This window comes from Pleurodeles waltl, chromosome 8, assembly GCF_031143425.1.
Source record: "Pleurodeles waltl isolate 20211129_DDA chromosome 8, aPleWal1.hap1.20221129, whole genome shotgun sequence".
In the NCBI taxonomy this organism is placed as follows: domain Eukaryota; kingdom Metazoa; phylum Chordata; class Amphibia; order Caudata; family Salamandridae; genus Pleurodeles; species Pleurodeles waltl.
This window is the reverse complement of record NC_090447.1, coordinates 714523664-714537358: the sequence shown is the minus strand read 5'-3', so window position 1 is coordinate 714537358 and position 13695 is coordinate 714523664. Positions and strand designations below refer to the sequence as shown.

At 45.3% G+C, this 13695-nt stretch overlaps 2 protein-coding genes across 3 annotated transcripts in view; one reads left to right on the top strand and one right to left on the bottom strand.

Moving 5' to 3' along the window:
• The window catches only part of CMSS1 (cms1 ribosomal small subunit homolog), a 1251672-nt gene that overhangs the window by 362634 nt on the left and 875343 nt on the right, over window positions 1-13695 (bottom strand). The gene's annotated exons all lie outside the window — the stretch shown is intronic.
• Window positions 1-13695, top strand: part of FILIP1L (filamin A interacting protein 1 like) — an 840953-nt gene that overhangs the window by 92026 nt on the left and 735232 nt on the right. The gene's annotated exons all lie outside the window — the stretch shown is intronic.

The following is a 13695-nucleotide window of genomic DNA, read 5'->3' as shown; positions in this document are numbered from 1 at the left end:
CCAGCTTCCACAGAGTTGAAATACCTGCAGCGGGGGCCTAACTGCAAGTGGACCAGCGGCAGACCTCTCGCCCTACTCCACTCAGAGCTGACTGTGGTGACAGATGCGTCAGTCCTAGTTTGGGAAGGTCATTTGGAAGAGGTGGAGATTAGAGGAATGTGGTCTTTAGTAGAGATCTATCTCCACATCGACCTATTGGAGTTGTTGGCCATGCACCTGCTCAAGGTGCTCAAGGCAATAGGGGGAATCTTGGCTAGATCTTTCCGCCACTGAAGACCATGCACAGTGTCAATACTTATCCAATTTGCAGTTTCTATTTAGGCTCTCCCTCACAAAGATGCATTTGTAGATAGAGTGGAGCACAAGACTCCTATACGCCATGCCATCACTGACTCTCTTGACCAAAGTTCTAAAGAAGATCAGAAGCACCCAAACCAAGTCATCCTAGTGGCTTTGGATTGGGCAAGGACAGTGTGGTACCGGGAATTTCTGGGCATGAGGATCTGTTGTCCAACTTTGCTACTGCTTAGGGAGGATCTCTTGTCAAAATTGAACCATTGTAGTTCAAATTGTCATATGTTCTAATGTTTGTCCTATCTCAGGCCCAGCAAGGACATACTTGGTGCACACTTAAAGGTAATTTCTCGGGGCTTTTTACGTTTAATAGACCAGCCCTCCCTTTGCAAATTACATGTTGTGATGAGGTTTCTAAAAGGTTTGACCCACGTATTTAATTCCAGCCACCCTTGTGATGCCACAGTGGGATTTTCATTTCTTCCTCGCTTTACTTATGTGCATGTCAGCTGTACACTACATCTTAAAACTCTGAAGACTGTGTTCCTGAATACAGTGACTTCAGCTCGTCACATAAGCGAACTCCAAGCTCTCTCAGTGCAGCCATTTTATACCGCCTTTTTTCCAGACAAAGCTGTACTAGAGATCCAGACGTCTCTTTTACTTAAGGTTGTTACTGCTTCATCACTCCAACATTCCCTGTCCTGCCTTGCCCCTAAAAAAACAGGAGGAAAGACTCCATTTGTTGGACCCTGAAGGAGCATTAAGCTTTTACATTGATTGCATCAAAGACCACTGATGGACAATCAGCTCTTTGTGGGCAAAGAAAGGGCAAGGTAGTACAGAAAAGAACCTCGTCAAGGTGGATAGTCCTCTCCATTAAGATCTGATACTAATTTCTCAAAAAACAACCTCTGGAAAGAATGAGGGTCTATTCCACCAGGGGCAAAGGTACTGTCACTGCACCGGACTACAGGGTGCCTGTAACTGACAATTGTCAGGCTGTGTTGTGGGTGTCCGTACACACGTTCATGAAGCATTATTGCCTTGACAGCCATGTCCGAGACGAAGGGCATTAGACCTGTTAGCTACAGGATGGTCTCCCCCCAAACCTTCTGCCTTCTCCCCTACTGTCCCTAAAATTAGTTTTTGTTGGTTTTAGGACTCTGTGCACTTTACCACTGCTAACCAGCATGAAAATGCTTGTGCTCACTCCTTAAAACATGGCAAAATTCACCTACACCTGTTTACGTATTTAATTTACTTCTAAGTCCCTAGTAAAGTAGTACACCAGGTACCCAGTGCCTTTAAATTAAATGCTACCAGTGGGCCTTCAGCACTTATGGTGCAATCCACTTAAGTAGCCTTTGAAAAGCTTTCTCAGGGTTGCCATTGCAGCCTGTGTGCAGTTTTAAACTGCAAAGTCATCCTAGCCTACACTTCCCTTTATAATAATACATATAGGTCACCCGTAAGGTAGGCCCTAAACAGACCATTAGGCAGGATGCAGTGTATTTAACAAGTTGGACATGTACTTTTTAGTTATACACGTCCTGGTACTGAAAAACATCTACATTAGTTTTTCACTACTCTCCCATACCTCTCCCATGGGATAACATTGTGTCACCTATTTACATTTAATAAGTGACAGCATTTGTTTGGGAACAGTTTGAAATGTCATGTTTTGACTCTAAAGAATGCAATTTAAAATGCTTTTTAATGGTGAAGTCAGATTTTAAGTCACAATTCTCAAACTGCTACTCTTAGAAAGTTGGCAGTTTCTTGTCCTAGCCATTTGGTGCCTGCAGTCTGTGTTCTGGGTCACATGACTGTGATTAGCGTGGCAGTTGGCCTTGGTGTATTCCTCCCAGACAGTGAGACAAAGGGGGACCAGCTGTTGGCAGGATGGGCCATCCTACCAAGATGGCGACTGGGGGGCAAAGCTGTTCCTTGCCCCACTTGCGTTCATAAGGAGCTGCCTCAGCACACTCACAAAGAACTTCACAGCAGTCTTTTGTCATCCTATACTTCTTGTAGAGTGGGCAAGGAGGAAGAAAATTCAAGAATCAACTGCAGGGTGGGGAAAACTTCAAAAGTTTCTTCCACTTCATAGCTGGCACCAAGTATAAAAATAGGACACAAAAAGCTCCAACAAATTGAACCCTGCACCTGGACAGTGTTTGAAGTGAGTCCTACCCTCCAAGTGATGCCTATCCAGTCCTGGACCCTTGGCTGTGGTCCTAATGGTGGAGAATCTGCAGTTAGCGAGAATATCCACCAGAAACAGCATTTCGGACGGTAAGTAATCTGTTCGTTTTACGTGCACAAAACATGTTGCTTATATTGTCAACATTGTTACTGAGATCAGGCATGATTGCTTAGATTTGAAACCTAGACAAAGGAAGTTCCAAATCATGCCTACCAGGCAAACCTGAAGTCACCCAAAAATTGAGGTTATATTGTCAACAAATATGTACCAAATCTGTATAAAAATACCCTCCACCAATTAGCTGAGGTTTTCTGATAAATGTGTGCTTGGCATGGTAGTTTAGCAAGCTATGAAATACAGTGGTAGAGAAGACTTGCTCCATGTAACACATCTACGAAAAGTGGAAATGGTGTAGTATGCTATAAGTAAAGTTTTTCTCTTAGTGCCACGAGGGTCTCTAGCAAAATAATTACAAATCAATGAGAGTCAGACTGAAGGCGAAAAGACTGGTAAAGATGACAGACAAATTTAAAAACATTTTTTCACTATTTGTCAAAATCAGTGTGCAGGCTCACACATTATTTCATACACCACTTGCATGAAAATCTTCACTGAGTGGTTTGACTGGCGTAGGTAAGGGCAATAATCATGAAAACGTAAAAAGAATATTCACCCGTCCACCCTTAACCTTGTTTTAGCAGAGTAACTCATGAAAAGACCTGCTTTATTAGCCAAGTCCCCCAACCCCACCTTCCTTGAATGCTATGCACCATATTGATCTAGGCAACAGAAGGATCACTTACCTTCTTAAGGGATAAAATGTGAGGACCATAACTATCAGACAAAGGATCAGTAGCAGAAAGCAAGTAGCCTAGATTGAGGAAGGACCCAATAGTCAAAGGCTATGACTTGTTAAAGTGACTAGACCATTTTAATTGTAAAGGATACAAACACAGAGTAGCAGTGGCTGGGCATTGGATGGCGGAGACACAACAAGCTTGTATCCATGATTCCATCGTGCTACTATCAATTCAGTTTCCTAATATTAACATTGGAGTTTATGAAGCTGCACAAGCAAACATAACTAGTCTGGGAGACTACAACATTGTCCTCGTCACCATGGTCACGCAGTCTAACAAAAGAACAACTTGCTAAATGAAGGGATTCCTATGTCTGCAAATGAGGGTATGCTATTTCTAGTCATGCTAAGGAACTCAAACTTAAAGTAGGTGAATGGATTTTATATCTTCTATCCGTAGCTTGAGAAATAGTATTCTTTAAGTATTTTGATAAGCGTTGCTTTTGCTGGCTTATGATCATGGCTGGCAAGGCTTCTTTTCCATTGTCTCAAGGTGGGCATAGGTTCTCCACTCACAGGATCCTGACAGCCATAGATTCGCTAAGCATAGTTAAGAGTGTACCTAAATTACATTATCTCTGTAGCCACTGGTGCTCTTTGAGAAGTATCTTGGTGGGGATGACACAGAATCCAGATGGACATTTCTTCCCATGGCAATCAATCCTGAACAGGGGATAGCTAGGACAACATCCTGGTGGCTACAGATTTTCTTGGCCTTGTAGACATGTTTTCATTTCATACACTAGCTGTATTTTTCCCTAAACAGATTCATGTATCTTGACTGGAAAAGCGTCTCTATGAACACCATAATCGGGGTCTTCATTCCTCTTGGGAACAGACTTCAAATGGGCATCCTTTCACTAGGCAAAATGTTCTGGCAGGGATTCCTTGTTATGGGACATTACACAAACAGCCATCAATCCATTTGGGAAACAATATTGATGGCTGCCTTTTCTCTTGCCACTATGTTCTGGTAAACATTTTCCAAATATTTACTAGGAGTCAAATGACATCAAATATCAAACATTACACTTGAAAATGTATGCTACTTGGAATCGTGCATCACTGTGCGGACCAGATGTTCCCTGAGATAGCACTACAGTAAATATTGTATTTGTATTAATTCCAAATATATATTCTCTCTCAAGTTAGACCTTCAAATATTTAACTCATGGTTTAAGGTTAATAATAGACCAACTGGGAAAATATGTTTGAAAGAGCTACAGGGAAAAGATTACCTCTACTGCTCTTTCCCTTTGTTTTGTTGGTAACACCTATGGTGCAATAACTTCGATCAGTCATTTGCAGAGGTTATCGTTTACTTTATTTCAGATCAACAAACAAGACCATTTCTGTTTTTTGACTAGGTTTTCAAAGTCTAATGTGTTAAATATTGCCTGCCATTCACATACGATTTACACAGTTGAAAACACACGGTAGTTTAGAAGGATAAGCAAATCAAATTAATTACCTTGGTGTAATGAAATGCCTCTTTTTGCATCCTCATCCCCAATGTTTTGGACTGAAGATCATGGTTTTTCGACTGAGAATGTACTGAGGGCTGCTAACCATACCTCAGTGCCAGCGTTCTGACCCTTTAGAAAATGCATGTTGAATTGGCTAGTCCCCAATTGGAATAAGTTAACTTACTTAAAAGTCTCTAGAGTACCCAGAGCCTAGTATATGGTAACAAGGGAACGCAATTCCTGTAAGGTAAAGTGTCCACTCAGGCCTGCAACTGTGATTGTGCCACCCTGAGCGTGACAAAGTATAACATGGTTCCCAGCCTGCAATTGTGGCCTGGAAGAGCAGTTTCGAAATGCTAGTTCAACTTTGCCATTTAAACTAATGGCAAAGGCTATGTTTCACTTAACAATATATATACATCTACCCTAAAGAAGGCCCTTTGAGCCCTAGGGCAGGGAGGAGTATATTATTAAGTGGGGCATATATTTTCTTATGTCTTAACAGTAAAAATCCCAAGTTGTCATTTTCACTGTGTAAAGGCTGGTAGCCCCATTGGCCAAAATAGAATTACAGGCTTATCTTTCAGTTCTGCTAACTTCTGATTGGGGCTACTAAAAGTAATATGTGAATGTATCAAATTAATCGTGGCAATAAACCTGACTTGATGTCCAAGTCAAATTTAATGCCACTTTTAAGGCAGAGCAACTTAAAAAAAAATTACTACTCTGTTGCCCAGTGTTTCCATTAGCCATTCACAGCTGCTGTCCACCAGACAGCCTTCTGCTCTCCTGGGGAGGTGAACAAATGAGCCCCAAGCACAGGATTAACAGAGGCCTGCTGCAGAGGGAGGTGTCACCTCCCTCTTGCAGGGAGCCACACCGGGTGTTCAACAAAAAGGCAAGCTCCAAAGAAAAAGGCGACTTTGATGGGCAAATGGCAACCAAACTTGAGAACGGCTTCCCCTTTGTTCATGTAGACATGTTGACGGTGGGAACAGAGAGAGGAAACCAGTTGCCTAACTGTTTTTCCTTGTTTGTGTAGTCCACAGGTAGACACACCTCCAGGGTAGGCTACGAAGCTCTCTACACTGAGAGTGTGGTTCAGGCATCTTGAGAGTGGGCAGAATAGTGCACTCCGTGATAGCTAAGATGCCACACAGAGCTACAAGTGAACATACAATAGGAGGAAACCTGGCAGTCCATTGGCTAGTGACATCTCCACCCCCCCCCGGCCCTTTCTGGGCATACATATGGCACCCCTGGCACCCTGAGCCTCAGATCACATCTGGACTGGAGATAGGACCGAAGAAGGGCTGCCCTGCTGACCACAGGACATGGCAAGAGAGGCTGCACCAACCTCTGGACTGCACCCGCTGATCCTTGGCCTAGCATAGATCAGTGTTGCCAGGCTTGTGGCAAGGACAGTCCTAAGCCCCAGACAGAAAAGGTGAACTTCATGAGTCAATCGGCTGATTCCCTGTTCCAGCACCTGGGCCACAAAGGCTGAAGCAATCCATCCTGGCTTGTCAGTAGCCACTTTTACTGAATCATCGCTGACTGCCAACAAGCAGCCCAGAGGACAACTCCTCAGCGCTCAAAAGTTGCACCGAGTCAAGCAGATCCGAGAGAGTTGTCAGAGTACAGACTGGTCACCAAAGATGGACATTAGCTGTCACCAAAGGATACAACTGGGCCTGCTGTGACTGAAGACCAGTAGCCCAGCCATTACTGGACTTCTGCTGGTTTAAAGAGGACTTTGAGGGACATCAACCCCTGTGGCCAAAGTCGCCTTTTCTCACTCATGGACCGAGGAGTAACCCCAGAAAGATCCCCGTTGACCATATAGCACCCAGAGCAGCTTTCAGCATCATTCAGCCTCCTGTATCCTCAGCCTCAGGACCACTCCACTGAAGTCTATGGCAGTCCTTGTGTAAAGTGTGGAACTGGGCTTCAGACTCCTTTGGTGCCCAGGTAACAGTGCAAATACTCCTTACTGCCCCCAACCTCCACCTGGCCTTCTCCCTCTCGGACTTTGTTGCCCAGTCTGGGCAGAGTAGTCAAACAACTCTTTAAAGCTTTTCAAACATTTCCAAATGTTATACTTACCAATGCTTGTTTGCGCTTTGGACTAAAAAGTTGAAATTTACAAGTTACTAAACAACCTACATTTCTGAAACCCTCCAGTGGATTTAATTCATTTTGGTCTCACACTCATGAATTTCTACACCAGCAGATCTCTAATCTCCTGCCCCAGCAGATCTCTGATATCCTGCAGTCTCTTCATTCAGATTTAGAGTGAGGAAACAAATTAGAAAATATTTTGGTTGGGTAAGATTATCAGTTCCAAAATATTTTTTTCCTACAGTTGTTATTCGTTTTAAACTGTCTGTCAAGAGACACCCACCAACTACCATGGTTATAAACATCCAAAGGAAGCTCTTTCTACTTATTTTGAAACATGTTTTCCAATGGCGCCCAAAGGACACCCACTAACTTTCAGTTTTCAAGCAGACTCATCAATTTCAAACTTTGCACAGTTTATTAATGCTACTCAAATGTATCCCTTTCTGTGAGTGCCTCTCCTTTTCCAAGAATAAACAATGGTTTCAATGGAATTACAAGCAGAAGACCCTAAACCCTCAAACCTCCTGCTGTGATTAAGTGATGCTACACAATTGGTTTAGATGTTAGCATTGCTACATTGCTAATTAGAAAGTGTTGAGATGGGATAGGATCCTGTATAAACCCTCACCACTGATCCCAGTTCTCTATGATGCCAAATTCACCACTAAGCAGAAAGCTAAACATTTTCTTCCTAGAAGGATGAAGTCTTGTTTGCCCACCTTTATTTATATTTCATGGTGCAATTTAAAGATTCTGAAAAAATCAAAACGGATTTAAATGAACTGCAAGTAATTGCTTTACGTAATTGCAAATTCATTATTGGATCACCAAGTGAACACAAAATGTACCTGAACAATAATTCCAATTCAGAATTTTGTGGCACAAGGCATCACACTACGTCATTGACATTTAAAACAATAGAAAACCAAGAGATGCTCAATAAATTATGAATGATGTACATAAAAATTGACTGGGCCACACTTATGCCTCTTCACCTACAGTCACTAACTTCAAGTAAAAGACCACTTCTTGGGTGCCACAGTACCAGGGATACAGCCAGCACACACACCTTTTTTTTTTTTTTTAAAGAATCCTTTTACAAACGTTTTTAAAGAATCCTTTTACAAACGATTGTGAGGTGATTCAGCACTCCATTTGAGTCAATATACTCAATTTGTATGGTAAGGCACTCAATCAATAAAATTTTTTATAAAGCGCGCTACTCACCCGTGAGGGTCTCAAGGCGCTTGGGGGGGGGTAGGGGGGGCAGGAGGGTCACTGTTCGAACAACCATGTTTTGAGGTTCTTTCTGAAGAGCAGGAGGTCTTTGGTTTTGCAGAGGTTGGTGGGGATGGAGTTCCAGGTTTTGGGGGTGAGGTAGTTGAAGGACCTGCCTCCTGTGGTGGTGCGTTGGATGCGGGGGTCTGTGGCTAGGGCAGGGTTGGCTGATCGCAGGTTGCGGGTGGGAGTGTGGAAGTTCACTCTTTCGTTGAGGTATGTCAGGCCGGTGTTATGGAGGGATTTGTGTGCATGGATGAGGATCTTGAATGTGATTCTCTTGTTTATGGGGAGCCAGTGAAGGGATTTGAGGTGTGGCGAGATTCGTTCATGGTGGGGGAGGCCAAGGACGAGGCGTGCGGATGTGTTCTGGATTCTCTGGAGTTTGCGCGTGAGTTTGAGTGTGGTGCCGGCGTAGAGGGTGTTACCGTACACTAGTCTGCTGCTGATGAGTGCATGGGTGACTGTCTTCCTGGTCTCTGGGGGAATCCATTTGAAGGATTTTTTTTTAGAGGGCGGAGTGTGTGGAAGCAGGAGGAGGTTGGAGCATTGATTTGCTGTGTCATGGAGAGGGAGGGGTCCAGGATGATGCTGAGGTTGCGTGCGTGGTTTGCGGGGGTGGGTTCTAGGGCGGTGGGCCACCAAGAGTCGTCCCATATGGTTTTGTTGGGGCCGAAGATGATGATCTCGGTTTTGTTGGAGTTAAGCTTGAGGTGGTTAGTTGTCATCCAGTTGGCGGTGTTAAGGAGAGCTGCGTGTAGGTTGGTTTTGGCGGTGGTGGGGTTGTGGGTGAGGGAGAGGATGAGTTGGGTGTCATCTGCGTAGGAGAGGCTAGTGATATGTGATCGGAGGATGTTGGCTAGGGGGATCATGTAAATGTTGAAAAGTGTGGGGCTGAGAGAGGACCCTTGGGGGACTCCGCAGATGATCTTGGTGGTTGTGGAGTGGAAAGGTGGGAGGCGGACTCTCTGGGTCTGGTCAGTGAGGAAGGAGGTGAGCCAGTCTAAGGCTTTGTGGCGAATTCCTATGTTGTGGAGGCGTGTGCGGAGTGTGTGGTGGCAGACAGTGTCAAAGGCTGTGGAGAGGTCTAGGAGGATGAGTGCGACGGTCTCCCCTTTGTCGACTTTGGTCCTAATGTTGTCAGTGCATGCGATGAGGGCAGTTTCCGTGCTGTGGTTCTTGCGGAACCCGGATTGTGAGGGGTCAAGAGTGTTGTTTTCTTCGAGGTAGTGGGATAGGCGGGTGTTGACTAGTTTCTCGGCGACCTTGGCAGGGAAAGGGAGGAGGGAGATGGGGCGATAGTTGGAGAGGATCTCTGGGTCGGCTTTGTTTTTTTTGTTTTTGGAGAGCGGTGATTTCCGCGTGCTTCCAGGGGTCTGGGTAGGTGGCGGAGTCGAAGGAGGAGTTGATTATGTCACGGAGTATGGGGGCGATAGTTGGGCTGGCTTTGTTGTAGATGCGATGTGGACAGGGGTCGGAGGGGGATCCGGAGTGGATGGAGTTCATGTTTTTTTCGGTTTCTTCGTGTGTGGTGGGGGCCCAGGTGGTGAGTGTGGTGGGGGGATCATGAGTGGGGGTTGAGTTGGGTGAGTGAGGGGTGTGTGTGGTGGGTGTGTGTGGTATGAAGCTGTTGTGGATGTCCAGGATTTTGTGGTGGAAGTGTTTGGAGAGGGCGTCACATAGGGGCTGTGTGTGTAAAGGGTCTATGTTGCTGGCTTTGGGTTTGGCTAGTTCATTAATGATGGTGAAGAGTTCTTTGCTGTTTTGAGAGTTGTTGTCAAGGCGTGTCTTGTAATGGTCTCTTTTGGCTGTGCGTATGAGTTGGTGATGGGTGCGAATGGTGGCTTTGAGGGTGGAGAAGTTGGTTGCCATATTTTCTCCGCTTGGCGGCATTTGCGCTTGGAGTCTTGGAGTTCGGGTGTGAACCATGGGGTGTTCTTGATGTTGCGGGTGGCGATGTGTTTTCTGAGGGGGGCTAGTGTGTCTGCGCAGGTAGTGATCCATTTTGAGAGGTTGTGTGCTCCTGTGTTGGGGTCGTTGGTGTGGGGGGGGGGTTGTGAGCCAGTTGGGAGTTCAGGCGTTCCGTGGGGGTCTTGTCCCACATGCGGTAGGGTATGGGGTGTTGATGGTGGTGTGTGGGGGGTTTGGCGAAGGAGAACTGGACGCAGTGGTGGTCAGTCCAGAAGAGTTCAGTGGTGTGGGTGTAGGCTATGTGTTGGCTTGAGGTGAAAATTGCGTCGAGCATGTGTCCTGCTGAGTGGGTGGGTGCGGTGACCAGTTGTGAGTCCGAGGTTGGTGAGGTTGTCTATGAAGGATGCAGAGTTGTGGTCTTGTAGGTTCTCCAAGTGAAAGTTGAAATCACCGAGGAGGATGTAGTCTGTGGAGGTGAGGGCATGCGAGCTGATGGTGTCGGCGATGGTGTCGCAGAAGGTGGGGCATGGTCCTGGTGGTCTGTAGATTAGTGTACCTCTGAGGGTGGAGTTGTTGTTAATGTGGATTAGGAAGTGCATGTGTTCTGTGTTGTCAATAGTGTCTTGAGAGCTGGTGGTGACTTTGATGGTGTCCCTATGTAGGATGGCGATGCCACCCCCTGGCCTGTTGAGGCAGTCTTTGCGTTGGAGTTTGTATCCCTTGGGGGTGGCGATGGCCATGTCGGGTTCCGAGGAGGGGTTGGTACAGGTTTCCATGAGGAAGGCGATGTCAGGTGAGTGTGATGTGATGAGGTCCCTGAGTTCTATGGCATGTTTGTGAAGGGAGCGGGTGTTGAGGAGCAGGCAGTTGAGGTGTTTGAGAAGGCCAGCGGGACTGGCGCTGGGTGCGGACGGGCTTGCCTTTGGCGCACCAGCGGTGCGTCCGCGCCGCGGCTGCCATAAAGGGGGCGGAGGGAGGGAGTGGCAGCTGGGAGGAGGGAGGGCTGGACGAATGGGAAGGCTGGGGGGGTGGGGCCGCAGGGGACGCAGCGGCAGGGGCATCCTTACAAAAAACAGGAAACGGACAGTGAGGAGGAGGGGTGAGGTGGGAGGGGACGCAGCGGCAGGGGAATCCTTACAAAAAACAGGAAACAGACAGTGAGGAGGAGGGGGAGGCTGGAGGGGCCCCAGCGGCAGGGAAATCCTTACAAAAAAGAGGAAACGGATGGTGAGGAGGTGGCGCTGGGCGGAGGAGCGGGGAGCGACCTGCCTGCAGAAGCACTGTAAGTCACACTCTTTTTCAATAAAACCACAATATTCCAGAGTCCATTGATTATGGTCTATATTCTCCTTTACTGATGGATATGACTTCAGAACATCTTGCTTACATAGATTCACAATCATACATGATTTGTAGCCAAACAGCCAATGTGTTTCGGTCTATGCGAACTTCATCAGGGCTTTAATTCTGTAGCAAAAGACTTCCACAACTTCTAATCCACATATTTAGGAGTTCATGGTCACCAGTATATCTCTGGTAATGGAGTGTGCTGCAAACCTCAATAAATTACAATATATGATGGAATGGGAAGGTGATCACTGTACAAATAGTCTAGTGATTCTTGTTCCAACTATTGAATGAAAATGTGTACATCATCTCACTACATTCAGATCAGAGATACTGCACAGGAAGTTTGTAACAAATGGTACTATATTCCAGTTACGTTTGCCCGCGTTCACTGAGCACTGAATCAGCACTGGAGGAATTGTGTTTTTTTTTGGTTGATATCTGAAAATTGATGGAGTTGATATCTGAATCAAATTATTCAAAAATAAATGTTTTCCCACATTAATTAGATAATCGGCTTCGGCATCTCACACAATCTTTAAGGCTGCCTATTCAAACTTTTCAACAACAATAAAGCTTTTTACCTAAATTCTAATGTATGGTCTTTCATGTCTTCCATTTTGATTGCAACTTATGGGCAATGCTGATTAAGCAAGGAGCAAACCCTAAGATAGTACACCTGCTGGCGCAACCCCACAGTAAAGTGGAAGCTAAGATCAGATATGGGCAAGAGGGGGATGGGTGCACTTGTTTCTTTAAGGTTGAGAAGGGGGTCAGACAAGGGTGTGTTCGAGCCCCCTTTCTGATTACATTTTATGTAAACGGCATAGAGGAAGCACTAGTAGATGAAAAGGCAGACCCTCCGAAGATTGGTGGCAGACCACAACCAGCACACTGGCGATTGTGTCCTTAGGGCCAGAGCTGGAAAGGGACTCCAAAAATTGCTAAATACATTTGTAGAGTTCATGACAGCGTTGGGTCTGAACACAGATAGAGCAAAATCTCATATTATGGTCTGTGGTCGCCCAAGAAGTAGATTTCCCCGGTTCTATATCGAAGGCACCCATTTGAATTGTGTAAACACTTTCAGGTATTTGGGAATTCCCTATCAAAGTGAGTGTAAATGGAATCACCTGGGAGAAATTAATACATGCAATATAATCAGGCGGTGGGTGGTAGCACTGCACATCATTTGCTATAGACAGCGCAGGTGTTTGGGGATTCACAAGTACACCCTCTTTGCAATCAAGGGAGTATACATTTTAGGAAGCTTACTCTCACTTCCCTTGAGTGAACCTGTCATTATTACACATGAGTAATTGGGACTCCCTTTTATTGAAGATTAGAATAGGTTAGCACCCTTATCTCTCTGGATGTCTTTATGGATTGGATCAGAAGTTGCCTTTACCCAGTCACTGATTATGGATTGTATGAAACTGGACGGGGTGCTGAGGTGCACGTGGGTTATGTATATTAAGGAAATGTTGGGCAGAGTTAATAGATTAGATCTGTTTTTCAATCCCAGGTCTAGAACCACACAGCATACTGCAGTGGTTAAATATGAGATTTATGAAAAAATGGTCAAGGAAAGATGGAGGTGTAACTTGGGGAAAGGTACGGTGGCAGCCGTGCTTAATTTGTGCTTGTTGTTTCCGGTGCTGAGCACCGGCACTTATTTGTGAGGGCCAAAAGACACATATGTGAAAGACGGAAGAAGGAAAAACTAAAAAGGGTCATAAAGGGAGAAAGTAGAAAGTTGCAGGATGAGCTGAAGGGGCAGGGGTGACCGTAAATGGATTAAAGAGGCCCGAGGTGGCTTCAGGACTATGCTGCCTCAGTATTCAGTGCTGGCAGATTTAATTACAGCAGCCTTGTGTTTAAGAGAAGGGCTGTAAGCACCGGCACCTCTTAATTTACAAATTAAGCACTGGGTGGCAGCATATCTCCTTCTATGTACTATCCCGAAAATGTAACCTTATCTGTTAGTTATCCCACTACACTATAGATTTTATCTGATGTGGTTTCGCCTGGGGCTGGCCCACTTTTTTGTGTTTTCCATTGAAGGTATATGGCCTCAGGTATTTATTACCCTGTCCATGTAATTCTCGGTCTGTGCAAACACAAATTTTCATGTTTTTATTCTGTGAATTATATAAACATCATTGAAGGGCTTTTTTAATTCAAATCCTCAGGTTATTAAGTATTAG